At 39.4% G+C, this 12195-nt stretch overlaps 1 protein-coding gene across 2 annotated transcripts in view; it reads right to left on the bottom strand.

Annotated features, from left to right (window-relative positions):
- Positions 1-12195, bottom strand: part of LOC116092976 (IQCJ-SCHIP1 readthrough transcript protein) — a 764408-nt gene that overhangs the window by 502351 nt on the left and 249862 nt on the right. The window lies entirely within an intron of this gene.

Here is a 12195-nt window from a genome sequence, read left to right as displayed (position 1 = left end):
ATTTGGATTTGTTTTGTTCACTGTTTCATCCCAAGTGTCACAAATGGTGGGTAGTATTTCATGCATACTCATGTGTTGAATAAATGAGGGTGAAAATAACCCAGATGTTGTATAAGGGAGATCAAGAATTCCACAGCAGACACCTGGCACCAGGGAAGGATTGGTGGAGGACCTGAGGGACAAGCATTGCATATGACATCTGGTTTTTAAAATGATGGATCAGTGATTACAGGGTAAAGCTTGGCTTCATTAAGGATACTGATGCCTTTAAAAAGAAAGGCCCAGTGCAATGAACAGGTATGAAGACATGGTCTTTCCAGCCTCATGCAGCCAAAGAATAAAGAGAGAAGTATGTGGTCCACAAAACTAACAAACTGAATGAGTCAGAGCTTAGCTTCCTTTGGATGCACTGGTCTAAGCTCATGTCTTTAGTAACTTGTCATATGTCAGAATCAGAACCAACCTCAAGCAACAAATGACTGAACAATGAATAACCTTCATGTGATTTCCTGGGAAAAGCAATATTATAGACACACAGAACAGACTTACAATTGCCACATGTCAGGCATGGGGGAAGAGGGTGACAATAAGAGTCAGCCTAAGGTTCAAGGGAACTCCTTGAGGTATTAGGACTGGCCTGTTTCCTGTTTTGTATGCTAGTGAAAAGTCTCCACATATATTAAAATTCTTAGACCTATGGACCAGAAGAAAAAAAATGAATACCACTACATGTAAATTTGTTTAAAATGACATCCCCCGTTGACAAGATACTGCTGATGCGTTGCTAAAATCTAAGCTGAAGGCTACATGGTTGTAAATTTGAAATAAAATGGAAGCTTAATGGTCCCTGAGCTCCTCATGATGCTTACATTGAGAATCTTTAGATGATCAAGGAGGACTCCTCTGGGTCCAGATATTTACATTTGTCCAGTCATGCACTATTTGGCAATGGAAAGTTCTGGGTATGTGTTTACTCTGTGGGGTCGTTTGTTAATCCCATTCTGCTAGAGATGGCCGGCCATCTCTATGTGTGCTGTCAGCTAACAAGTGAAGGAGGTGTGCATGTAACAGTCTTATTTGTGGCCCCTGCTTTCACAACAGGCCGATAGTCTCGGGAACTGCATATGCTTAGATCTGCTTTGCCTTTAAACTTCCTTACTTCAGGTTTCTATTAAGTGGTTCTTTTATAGAAGGCTGGTTTCCTAAAATTACATTGTGTTTGATACTCGCTTAAAGTACAAGCTGTTTTCTTTTACAACCCCTGTTTACCCCACCTTACATATGTGTTTCATTCAAATTCCAAATTAACATGTGGTATTAATTTAATAAAGTTCACCTTGTAAGCTTGACATTATTGCATCTATTAGAATTGTAATGCCTTATTTTCATGTGTATCTTACAGTTGGCCACCTACTTTTATCTGTGCAGCATCTTTTCATCTCTTACTAAGAAGTAGAATTGACATTCAGGTAATACCATTTCCATTTTAAGAATTCTGACTCAGAGATCTAAATTGGTTAAGTAACTTTCTCAAGGTCACATGACCCATCAGACAAGCAGTGGGAGAATTAGATTCCATTAAATGCATGAAGTCAGCCATCTTTACTTCTTTTATGAGAAATGGATCCTCGCACCATTTTATGCAACTCTGAAGCCTATCAGCATACAATCGTGTTCTGTGCCTTGTCCTTTAAAACGTGGGTGAATACTAAGTAACACAGACATTTGACTTAATTACCATATGAAATCCCATATGCTCTTCAGCACCAAGTCACACATTTTTATTTATACTACTAAGAGGCTATCTGGGAAGTGTTGTAGAATGCACTCCCTGGTCACCAGAATCACACCCATTTTATAAGTTGCCTTCTAGACTTTAACAGGTTCAGTAATTGCAAGTCTATGTAAGATACCAATTAGAATTCCATCCACTTAGTGGGTAAGTGTAGGAGGTTTAGCTACATATCTTTGACACATTGTAAAGGTTTTGCTCAGGAAGTTTAAAAGCCAATCAAGTTCGTCTGAAAACAGATTCATCAACAGCAAAAGCTGTGGAGGGAAGTGAAGAAACTGAGCTAGGGTTTTGGGCTCCCTACCCACTCTTGAAGCCCACACTGTATATGTACAACTCTTATTGGAGACATTGCTTTCTAAGAGGAAGTGCCACAATAATATACACCTTGTACATGCTTCATACTCAAGCCACAAAGACCCATTCTCCTCTCCCAATAACACTCCTCAATTTGATTCAGCTTTTCCTCTCTTGGTCAGGAAGACTCTCAGGAATGACTATGAGAAAAGCTAGTAATAATAAAAGACATCAGGGTAGAGAGGTACATCTGACAGTAATGTGTCATCTGGCCTTTTGATGCTTCCTCTGCCCCTTCCTTTCTCTTCAGGTTACATGTTGGCTGCCATGGCAGCCCTTGCTAGCTCGATTTTTAGTATATCAGATTTCTAGCTTCTTCTGTTCATCGATGGCTATTCTCTAGGCATAGTATTATATTGTTCAAAGTGTGTTTCAAGTGATGCCATCCATCTCATATCTGAGGGAGCAGAATAAAGTGTACTTTATTCTGAACTCCACCCTTTATCCAGAATTCTCGCAACACTTCTCACCCTTATTCCACAGTTGAGTATAGCCCACTGCCTGCCTGATGAGAGATCCCAAGGATCCTGGGATCTCTGGGTTTTCATCAGACATCCTGAAAAGTACCTGATGCTTGCTAAATACTTGATGAATATCTTTTGATTACACAAATAAATAATACTATTTTAGAATTCATACATATTGATATAATGGAGGAAACAAAATCACTGAAATACATAGCTGACTGAAATGATTGATGATGAATGAAATCCCTTTGTTTCAGGAAATCACCTGTCAGACTCCACTCAGGACTCTTGGCTTGTGAGTCACCTGATCTACATGGTAATTTCTCCCTCAAGATCATCTATTCAGAAGGGTGTACTTTCTGTTCTTTCGTTGGTAAACTTACCTGAGTCTGACTGTTTGTCCAGTTCCTGTGTGTGTGTGTATGTATGTGTGTGAGTATGTGTGTTTGTGTGTGTGATATGTGTATGTATGTGTGTGTGTGAGTATGTGTATGTGTGTATGTGGGTGTGAGTGTGTGTGTATGTGTGTTTGTATGTGTGAGTGTATGTATATGTGTGTTTGTGTGTATGTGTGAGTGTGTGTGTGTGTGTGTGCGCGCACACATGCTCACACACTCACATATACTGAACTCTGGGTCAAGTCCATCATTTGAAATATATGCATCATTCTATAATGTATGATTCTCACCAATCTTGAAATATATTTGAGTATATATATTTCCTTTACTCTATCCTGTGTTTTCACATTTGGGTGTCCAAAAGACCTCATGGACAACTGTAGTCCACCTCCTGGACTCATGTTTTCTTAGCTTTGCTTTAATAACAAAGCCTAACAGAGTGGACAGTGAAACTTATGAATTCAAGAAATATCCAATTATTAGACAGTCATCTCTTTATCCTGAAACACCTTCTGTCTTTTTAGAGCGCATTCTCCAAATTTGTAGTAAGGTGTTTTTGAACTTAAATCTGATCTAACCCAATTCAAATAGTGCAGTGAAATTATGGGAAAGCAACGAATGAAACTCGTTTGGTTGTTCAGATTTATTTCCCTTCAGATATTCAATTTAGTTTAAAAGAATTGAATTCATTTGCCATGTTCTCTTTGGGAAGCATTGTGAAAAGTATAATTTAAAACTGCGCTCTCTTTTGCATGGCCTTTGCAGGAAATAAAAGGGGGCTCACAATACGTGTTTCTCCTATAATGAGGGCTCTGTTCTGTCTGTCTGCCTCTGTGTGAATTGCTCCTTCAGACAGAAAGTTAAAACTATAATGAGTCAAAATTCTCCCAGGGCCTAAACTGCTCCTAGGGAGTAAGTGAGACATCTCTTCATGCTTAACTCTTTCAGACCCCCAGACACTCTGAAAAAAGTTGCTAATGGTTCAAGAAACTCATTTTTGCCGTCAAAGCTGTCTCATGAGCTAATGGTGAGTGATCCCTCCAGAACATTTGTTTTTCCAAATTAAAATACTTAGTTTAGATTATAGGAACAACAACAACAGAAACCACCACGTTTCTCTGTCTACTGTTCTCTAAAAAGGACTGAAAGAACAATTTCCTAAATAGTGAGAACTCTACTTTTGAAACCTAAATAAGAATCCTCAGCAAAGCCTGCACATGGCCTACCAGCCCGAGGGACCAAACTGTATGCTTCCAGAGAGATGGGCGCGGCTAACAGGGACGCATCGTGAACAGGGCACATTGACTAGTTTCTTGGTCTACACAGCATATTCACAATAAATCCCAAGTGGAAGAATAGTTCTTATGGACATAATTATTTTTCTTTTTTTTCCCTCCCCACCCTCAATTATTTTTCACTAAAGAATTTTGAATCAAATTATTCCTTCTAAATTCTAAAACAAAGTAGTGCATTTAAACAAATGACTTCATGAAGTAGTTTAAGAAAAAAAGTTATTTTAACTCAGTAGGGTCTAACAGCCCTCAACAACATTTTATTTAATATATCCAGGTCAAATTTACTTTCCTCAGGAAAAGTATAATAAGGTAAGATTGTGGGCTGAGCACAAAGGGTGGGTGGGTTGGAGAATTCCCGAGGGGAGGGAAGCAGGATACTTGAGGAGAAACACTCCAAGAAACTGAATATAATTTTGAATTCAGTTTAAATATGGAGGACCAGACACACAGTAGATTCTTATCAAGTCTCTATTCATGCATCTCAGGAAATTGATTTGCACATTCTGAGTTCAGAGCTCTCTAGGTTTTGTATAATGTCACCTTCCTGTGCTCTAATGACTAAGATGGATGTCCCCAGCCCTGGCTATTTTGATTAGTCATTTCCTTATTTTTGTTCTGTAATAGTGTTGAGAGGCTCAGTGCAAGACAGATGTTGTATTCAGAAGAGTGTCAATGATATGTGCCCTCTGACAGACTTCCAGGGAGCAAATTAGTAGGTTCCTTTTCATGGTCTTAGAAGATTTACTCTGTTTTGAAAAGCACTTTTTCAATTATATATTTGGCATGTGTATGGAGAGATGTATTTGTGCCTGTGTATTTAAAAATCATCAGATATACACAGCCCAGCCTGGATTGTTATAACAAATTCAGCATAGAACTCCAGAGAGTTACTGATAATACTTAGTCTCTCATTACCTGTAAGCTAGGCACAAGTCTGGTGAGTCACCGAGCAGGCCAGGAAAATGCACAAAATGTTCAATCCGTGCTGGGAATGTAATGGAGTTGGCCAGCTTAGTCTCATAACATAGTTCATTTTAAGTTGTTTGTGTGCACAGATGCTTGGATATGTATGTGTAAGTACGTGTGTGCATAGTTGTATAAGTGAGGGTAGCCTACAGGTAACTGTACATGTATGTAAAAAACCTTAGATGTCAACCCTCCTCAGTACTGTGCAATTTGCTGTTTTTTCTTTTCTTTTTTCTTTCTTTCTTTTTTTTTTTCTGAGACAGATCTCTGCTGACCGGGGGTTTGCTGAGTATGACAAACCGGAGTCTGCCTGTCACTCACTCACCAGTGCTGGGATTACAAGCCTACAGAACTATGCCTAGCTTTCTGTTTTTACATGGGTTCTGGGTACTGAACTCAGGTCGTCAGGCTTGGATAGTGTGCGTTATCTAAAAAGAAGAATCTCAATTGAGAAAACACCTCCATAAGATCCAGCATAGAGCATTTATTTATTTATTTATTTATTTATTTATTTATTTATACAGGGTTTCTCTGTGTAGTTTTAGCTGTCCTGGACCTCTCTCTGTAGACCAGGCTGTCCTCGAACTCACACTGATCCACTGGCCCCTGCCTCCTGAGTGCTGAGATTAGATTAAAGGTGTACGCCATCACTGCCCAGACAGCAGGCATTTTCTTAATTAGTGATAGATGGGGAGGGCCCAACGTATTGTGGGTGGGGCCATCTCTGGGCTAGTGCTCTTGGCTTCTATGGGAAAGCAGAGTGAGTAAGCCATGAGGCGTAAGCCAGTATGCAGCACCCCTCCATGACATCAGCTCCCACCTCCAGGTTCCTGTCCTAACTTCCTCTGATGCTGGATTACAATGTAGAAGTGTAAGCTAAATAAAGTCGTTCCTTCCTCACTTGCCTTAGGTCATGGTGTTTCACTGCAGCAATAGAAACACTAAGAAGCACAGCAAGTGCTTAACACCCTGAACTCTCTCTGGCTTCTCCTGTAGCATCGCATTGTCACAAGCAAAGCAAGAGGCCCTTCTGGTGGTCCAGCTCACCATGTGCTTCCTTCCTGTGAGTAACACCACGAAAAATGGAAATGCAGTCTTAGTGGCATCTTATGCCCTAACGCTTCTAGTCACAGTGTGGGAAATAGATGGGACAAGTTAGTTTCATTTGAACATCTATTTATTTACCGTGTGACTTGTTCATGCTCATCCCATGAGACCTGTTTAAAGAATTTTCCTCTCCCTATCCCTGAGCTGATGAGATGTTGAAGGCAGAGTTACTTTGTTCACTGAGATTATTTTAGCTCACCATGAAGCCATTTCCACCCATTCTCTTTCTACAGGGGGATTATCACTTTACGTGCTTCTAAGTTCCAATAAGAAGATTGTTATATAAGATGACTTCATAAATTCAGAACATGAAATGAAGATTTCTTCTCTCCCCAAATAACCATTGAGAAACCCAAGACACATCTTTGTGAGAGCATGTGCTACCTCTCATAATACCCACAAGGAAACTCCTATGAATTAATGCAGTGATAAATACTGCAGATATAGTCCCTCAATATATAGTAACATGCTGTTTTCTAATTAGGATGCAGCAGGATCCACAAAGTCTTTCTTTCGTATTAACAACCAGAATTAGAATAACTGGTAAAAGACGACACTCACACAGGCACGTTCTCCCATCATGTATTTTCAGTGAAAGCTGACTAATTTTTGCTTAGAACGTAATGAAATTATGTAGTGACTCTAACTAAAATAGCCGATTTACTGGTAGTGTTGTAAGTCAGTGAATAGCAGAATTTTTCTTTCAATTTTGTTATTGTTTAGGAGATCATAGGAAATGAAAGCACAGATACAAATTTAAAATAACTCTGGGGTTTAGAGCTTAGTTTCTACCAAATTCAATTTATATTTTGCTAGGACACAAAACAATTTATAATTTTTCACTGTTCAAACTAGTTGAAATGACCATAAATCCAAGAAGTAGCCCACAGAGTTATCGAAGGCTTACTTTGTGGGTAGCAGTGTATAATGAAGTATTCAATGAGATTGGTACTTTTTTCCTCTGGACCAAAGCATGTATTCAGTTTGGGGTGGTTATAGTGTGTTCATTGGAAGTTGGGGAGATGGGGCAGGGAAGAAGGGAGGTGAGTGGGCATTTTGACATTTGTTGCATGGTTTGGAAAATGGTAAAACACTGGGAAGAAGAGCTAACTGATGATTTGACTCTGTGCCAAATGGTTCACCATAAAACGCAATATCACTGGCATGATATGGAGGACAGTGAGAGACTATTAAAAAATCTGAGAATGCTAAGCCTACAGGCAAGGCATTCCCTACATGAGCCTGAGCTTAGTGTGGCCCACAGATGACAAAGCCAGTTTCTGAGTTACCAAAGGTGCCATTTTGCAGAGAGAAAGTCTTTTTTTTTTTTTTAACAAGAGAGTAGATATAGGCAGAGCATCCTGTCTGAGGTGCTGGGCAAGTGTTACTAGAAAGCACATACAGGCAGAGAATTCTGCCTTGGGTGCTAATTTCTAAAAGTGGAGAAAAGGACCCTTGTCAATTGCAGTTATAAATGTCGGTTTACCCATCCAAACCCAAGGAGGAACTGAGAGCCTGGGGGATGGGAGAGGAGGGCCTATACTCTTAGGGTGCAATATCTTGGAACTTCTTTGCATTTCAGCCTTGAACCCCAAAACTACGAGTATCATGGCTCAGTTATTGACAGGACAAATTTCATTGAGTCAGTTCAAGAGCAGAAAGACTCCACGAGCCTGGTCTCTGGAGAAGTACTCTCCAGATGAACTGATGTCTAAATTGCTCTGTCTTGAATCATGGGAGCCTCAGTCAGCCTTGAATCAGTGCCTCGCATCCTGGAGGCATGCATGTAGGCCTGCATCTTTTCAGCTATGTGTCTGAAGTCTGTGAAAAGTCTGTTTAAGTGTAAACTTCATACCAGAAGGCCAGACATGTTTGTCATAACGAAACTATAGACTTATATTTTTTTTTAAAAAATGAAGAAAATAATCAAGAAAATGATAAGTGTTGGTCCTAAATTTAAAAACAAAAGCAAACCCAGAAACTGTCATGTTTTCTTTGTTGCCATGTCTCTAGAAGAATGAAGCAGCAGGGGTGGTTCACACTCACCGGATCATAACTTTTAACTCTCATTCTTTCTTCTTTCACTTACAACAAAGGTCTAACTTTGTGGACGTGTGTGTGTGTGTGTGTGTGTGTGTGTCTGTGTGTATGTATGTATGTTTATATATGTTTATATATGTATATGTAGATAGATAGATAATAGATAGATCCATACATGATAGATAGACAGACAGACAGACAGACAGACAGACAGACAGACAGACAGACAGATAACAAGCAGATAATAGTTCCCTTTGCCCTTTGGGAAAACTAAAATCCACTCACTATTTTAATTTATACTTCGTTTTCCTTTTCAACTCAACACATATGAGTTAAAGCAGAAAGCAAAGCAGTTTTCCACGAGAGCTTTGCCTGCTGAGCTTCTGTTACCCCATCACTTTCTACCCTACTAGCCCATCAGGCAGGACTTAACTCCCTCTGTCTGCTCAAGTGGGAGACAACCAGCTATGTTATAACTGAGTCCTGAAAAGGGAGCCTTCGCCATGGGTTGCAGTACACAGCCAGGTCAGGGTGATTTCTAAGGTTAGAGTGAACAAATGGTCACTCCCCGTTCAGATAGAGCTTTTCTCCTTGTGTTCGCCATCTCCCAAACACATTATCTACCCATCACCTCCACTGCTTTGGCCCAGGCTGTGTATCCCCTGAATTATGACTTATCTTGTTCATTTAAAGTGACTGCTTTCAAAAACCTTAACTAACCAGTCACTTTGATCCTAAGCAGTGTCTTTGAAACCAGGGTTCTGACAAAGCATTTTTTTCTATGTTAAGGTTGAAATGACAGCCATTAAAATGTTCATCTCTTAGCAGAATTAAAGACAGGAATAGATTTATGGTTTCCAAGGAGGAAATTGATACATTAAAGGGCATCTCAGTGCCTCATGGTGGTTCTGCCTTGACTGTGGTGGCCACATAAATTTGCATGTTATGAAACTGAATCAACTAAACACAGAGGTTTCTTTTTTCTTTTCTTTTCTATTTTTTTCAATTAGTGAAATTACTTAAAGTTACCAGACTGTCCTTGTCAGATTCCTGATACACACACACACACACACAAACACACTTACAAAGTGTTCCCTCTGGGAAAAACCAGGCAAGGGATACACAAAGTTTCTTTCTATAATTTTTTTTTAATTGCATAGGACTTTCTACTTATGTTAAGATAAAATCAATAAAAACATGTAAGGTTCTCTGTTAAATTTGACTTTTAGACAATTGCCTTGTGTGTGTGTGTGTGTGTGTGTGTGTGTGTGTCTGTGTGTGTGCGTGTGCGTGTGTAGACCAAGTTCTCTCTCTGTGTTTGTGTTCACTGCAGTATTTGGGATACTTTTGTTCTAATGTGTTTTTTGTTTGTCTTAGATGCAGGTTTGGTCAGGCATATTATATCTGCTTACTTGTGAGAAGAGGACTGATACGTAGTTGAGCTGGCCTAGAACTTGGGGTCTCCATGCCTCTCTACCTTCCCTTCCAGGATTAGGATTGCAGGGCACCATCACACTGAGGTGTATTTTATATAATCATCCATTTTAATCGGAGATAGAAAGCAGAATAGCTTTGTAAGTGCATTACTGATAAAAATCACATGTGCTTAAGGTAAGAGACAGCTTCAGTAGTATCCAATGGTTGGTTGTATTTTACTCTGCCTCAAAGAAGGTGAGCAGCTAGGGCCATTCTCTTCCTGTCAAAAATCACACACACCACCATTTTGTGTAGCACTAGCTTGCAAATTCTAGCATTCCTTTGGCCCAGTGGTCTGTGCCTTCTCTCCCATCTCGTTCTGTACTCATGTAGCATGACCCGCAAGGCAATAGAAAATGATTGGTCTAAGAAGTTACCTTGCAAGTCCATCTCATGCACACCACTACATCCTACAGAATACAACAGCCTCTGTGCCTACACGCATTAGCTTCTGTAGCTATGGCTGGCAATATGTGCTGTACAAGTTGTGGGCAATTTTCCTGACTCTGAAAACAGACAGCCACAAGTAACTTTGAAATTGTTGCCAGGGTAAGCAGTATGGTTTAGGGAAAGCCTGCTTTTGGACTGAAGAGCTCTGAATGAGATTCTGACTTGGTCATTTACCAGCCTTGAGAATTTGAAAAGGACCCTTAGCCTCTCCAAACACCGAGTCCTTCCTTATGCAAAATGGACATATTTACATCCCCGTGTCTAAAGCCCTTAGGAAACGCAGTACTGTCTGGGAAAGCACGTGAGACTGGCTCCTCACAATGTGGTATTGTCCTCAGTCCTCCAGCTTTGTGAACAGGAGAGTCTCTGGAATTGTTCAAGCGAAGATCAACACATCATTCACTGTGACTTTCTGTCAGGTCTCTCAAGAGAAGAAATCATGATATTCTTGCTAGAGAAACAATTTTAAAGTAATAGACACAAACATTCTTAAATTGTTTATGTCTTTGCATTTAGATCATGGTTTTGCATTTAGAAGTGGAAAGAATCTTGAAATAATGTTTTCCCAAAAATTCTTGATGAAAATCTTGGTATCTTAGTTTTCTTTGAAAGTTAATAATAAAAATATCAGATTAATTTGAAAGAAAACATTTGCCTTCTCCAGTTTCTATATTCACCACTTTTATTTTAAAGTAAGAAAAAACATTTCCTAATGATTTTCAAATTATAAAGCTTAATACTTTAAACTCACATTTACTGACATTTTAGGATAAATATCTATAAACCCTTCATATTATATAGTTCCTAAATTTTCACAAACATAGAAAATCCTGAAAAATCTTGATGAAAAGATATAAAGAGAAAAGAATAATTTTTATAGCATTGGAAAGAGACCCAGTTAACTGACAGGACCAAATTTCATCTCTGAGGTCAAAAGGAATGAGAAAGGGTGTGTGAGTGTGTGTGTGTGTGTGTATGTGTGTGTGTGTTTGTGTGTGTGTGTATGTTTGATAGTACTTGCACAAAACTCAGGGACTTCGGCATGCACAGCAGACCCTCTACCATCAAGCTATACCACCACTTTGTCACTCCATTTGAGATGAGGTCTTAAAGTCTGTGTGTGTGAAGTCATAACCCATGCAGTCATTGGTGCTGGAATCCTCCTACCTCAGCTTCCCAAATAGCTGGAAATACAGGGCTGCACCAATAGGGTGAAAATACAGTTCTTTTTTCCTTGTTCCTCTGAAGTTTGGCTGGCTAACTGCACAGTTATTGACAAGCTAAAGTGTGATGTTATTAAATACAGGGACACACATAGACCATTGAGGGAGTGAAGTACTTCTGAGGTATATTCATGAATCTGGACAGTAGACTCTGTAAAGTTGCACTTGTCTCATATTTCTTAGGTAAACTTTGATAGACAGTTCAAAAGCTCCATTTGGGGGCTAGAGAGAATGCTCAATGGTTAAGAATCCTTTTGGGTCTGACAGAATATCAGAGTATAGATCCCAGGATCCATGTGAGGTGACTCACAGTCCCCTATAACTCCAGCTTCAGGGGGTCCAACACTCTCTTCAGACTTCTATAGGTAACTCCATTTATGCCATTTAGGCACACCAAATTTACATAAATGAAAAATGAAGTAAATCTTTAAAATGTTCTATTTGCATTGCTATGGAAATGGAACTTTCAACCTTAAATATGTCTTCTATCCTACATGCACAGTAATAACAGATTGTAGATGCTCATTAAATGATAGCAATATAATGGTTTGCATCTCCCTAGTTGACAAAATTAACCAAATCCTTGACCAAAGCTCCCTAAAAATAATTAGTGGGAGAAGAGAG

This window comes from Mastomys coucha, unplaced genomic scaffold (genome assembly GCF_008632895.1).
Source record: "Mastomys coucha isolate ucsf_1 unplaced genomic scaffold, UCSF_Mcou_1 pScaffold16, whole genome shotgun sequence".
Taxonomy (NCBI): Eukaryota; Metazoa; Chordata; class Mammalia; order Rodentia; family Muridae; genus Mastomys; species Mastomys coucha.
Note: the sequence above shows the minus strand (reverse complement) of the source record. Positions and strands in the feature narration are given on the sequence as shown.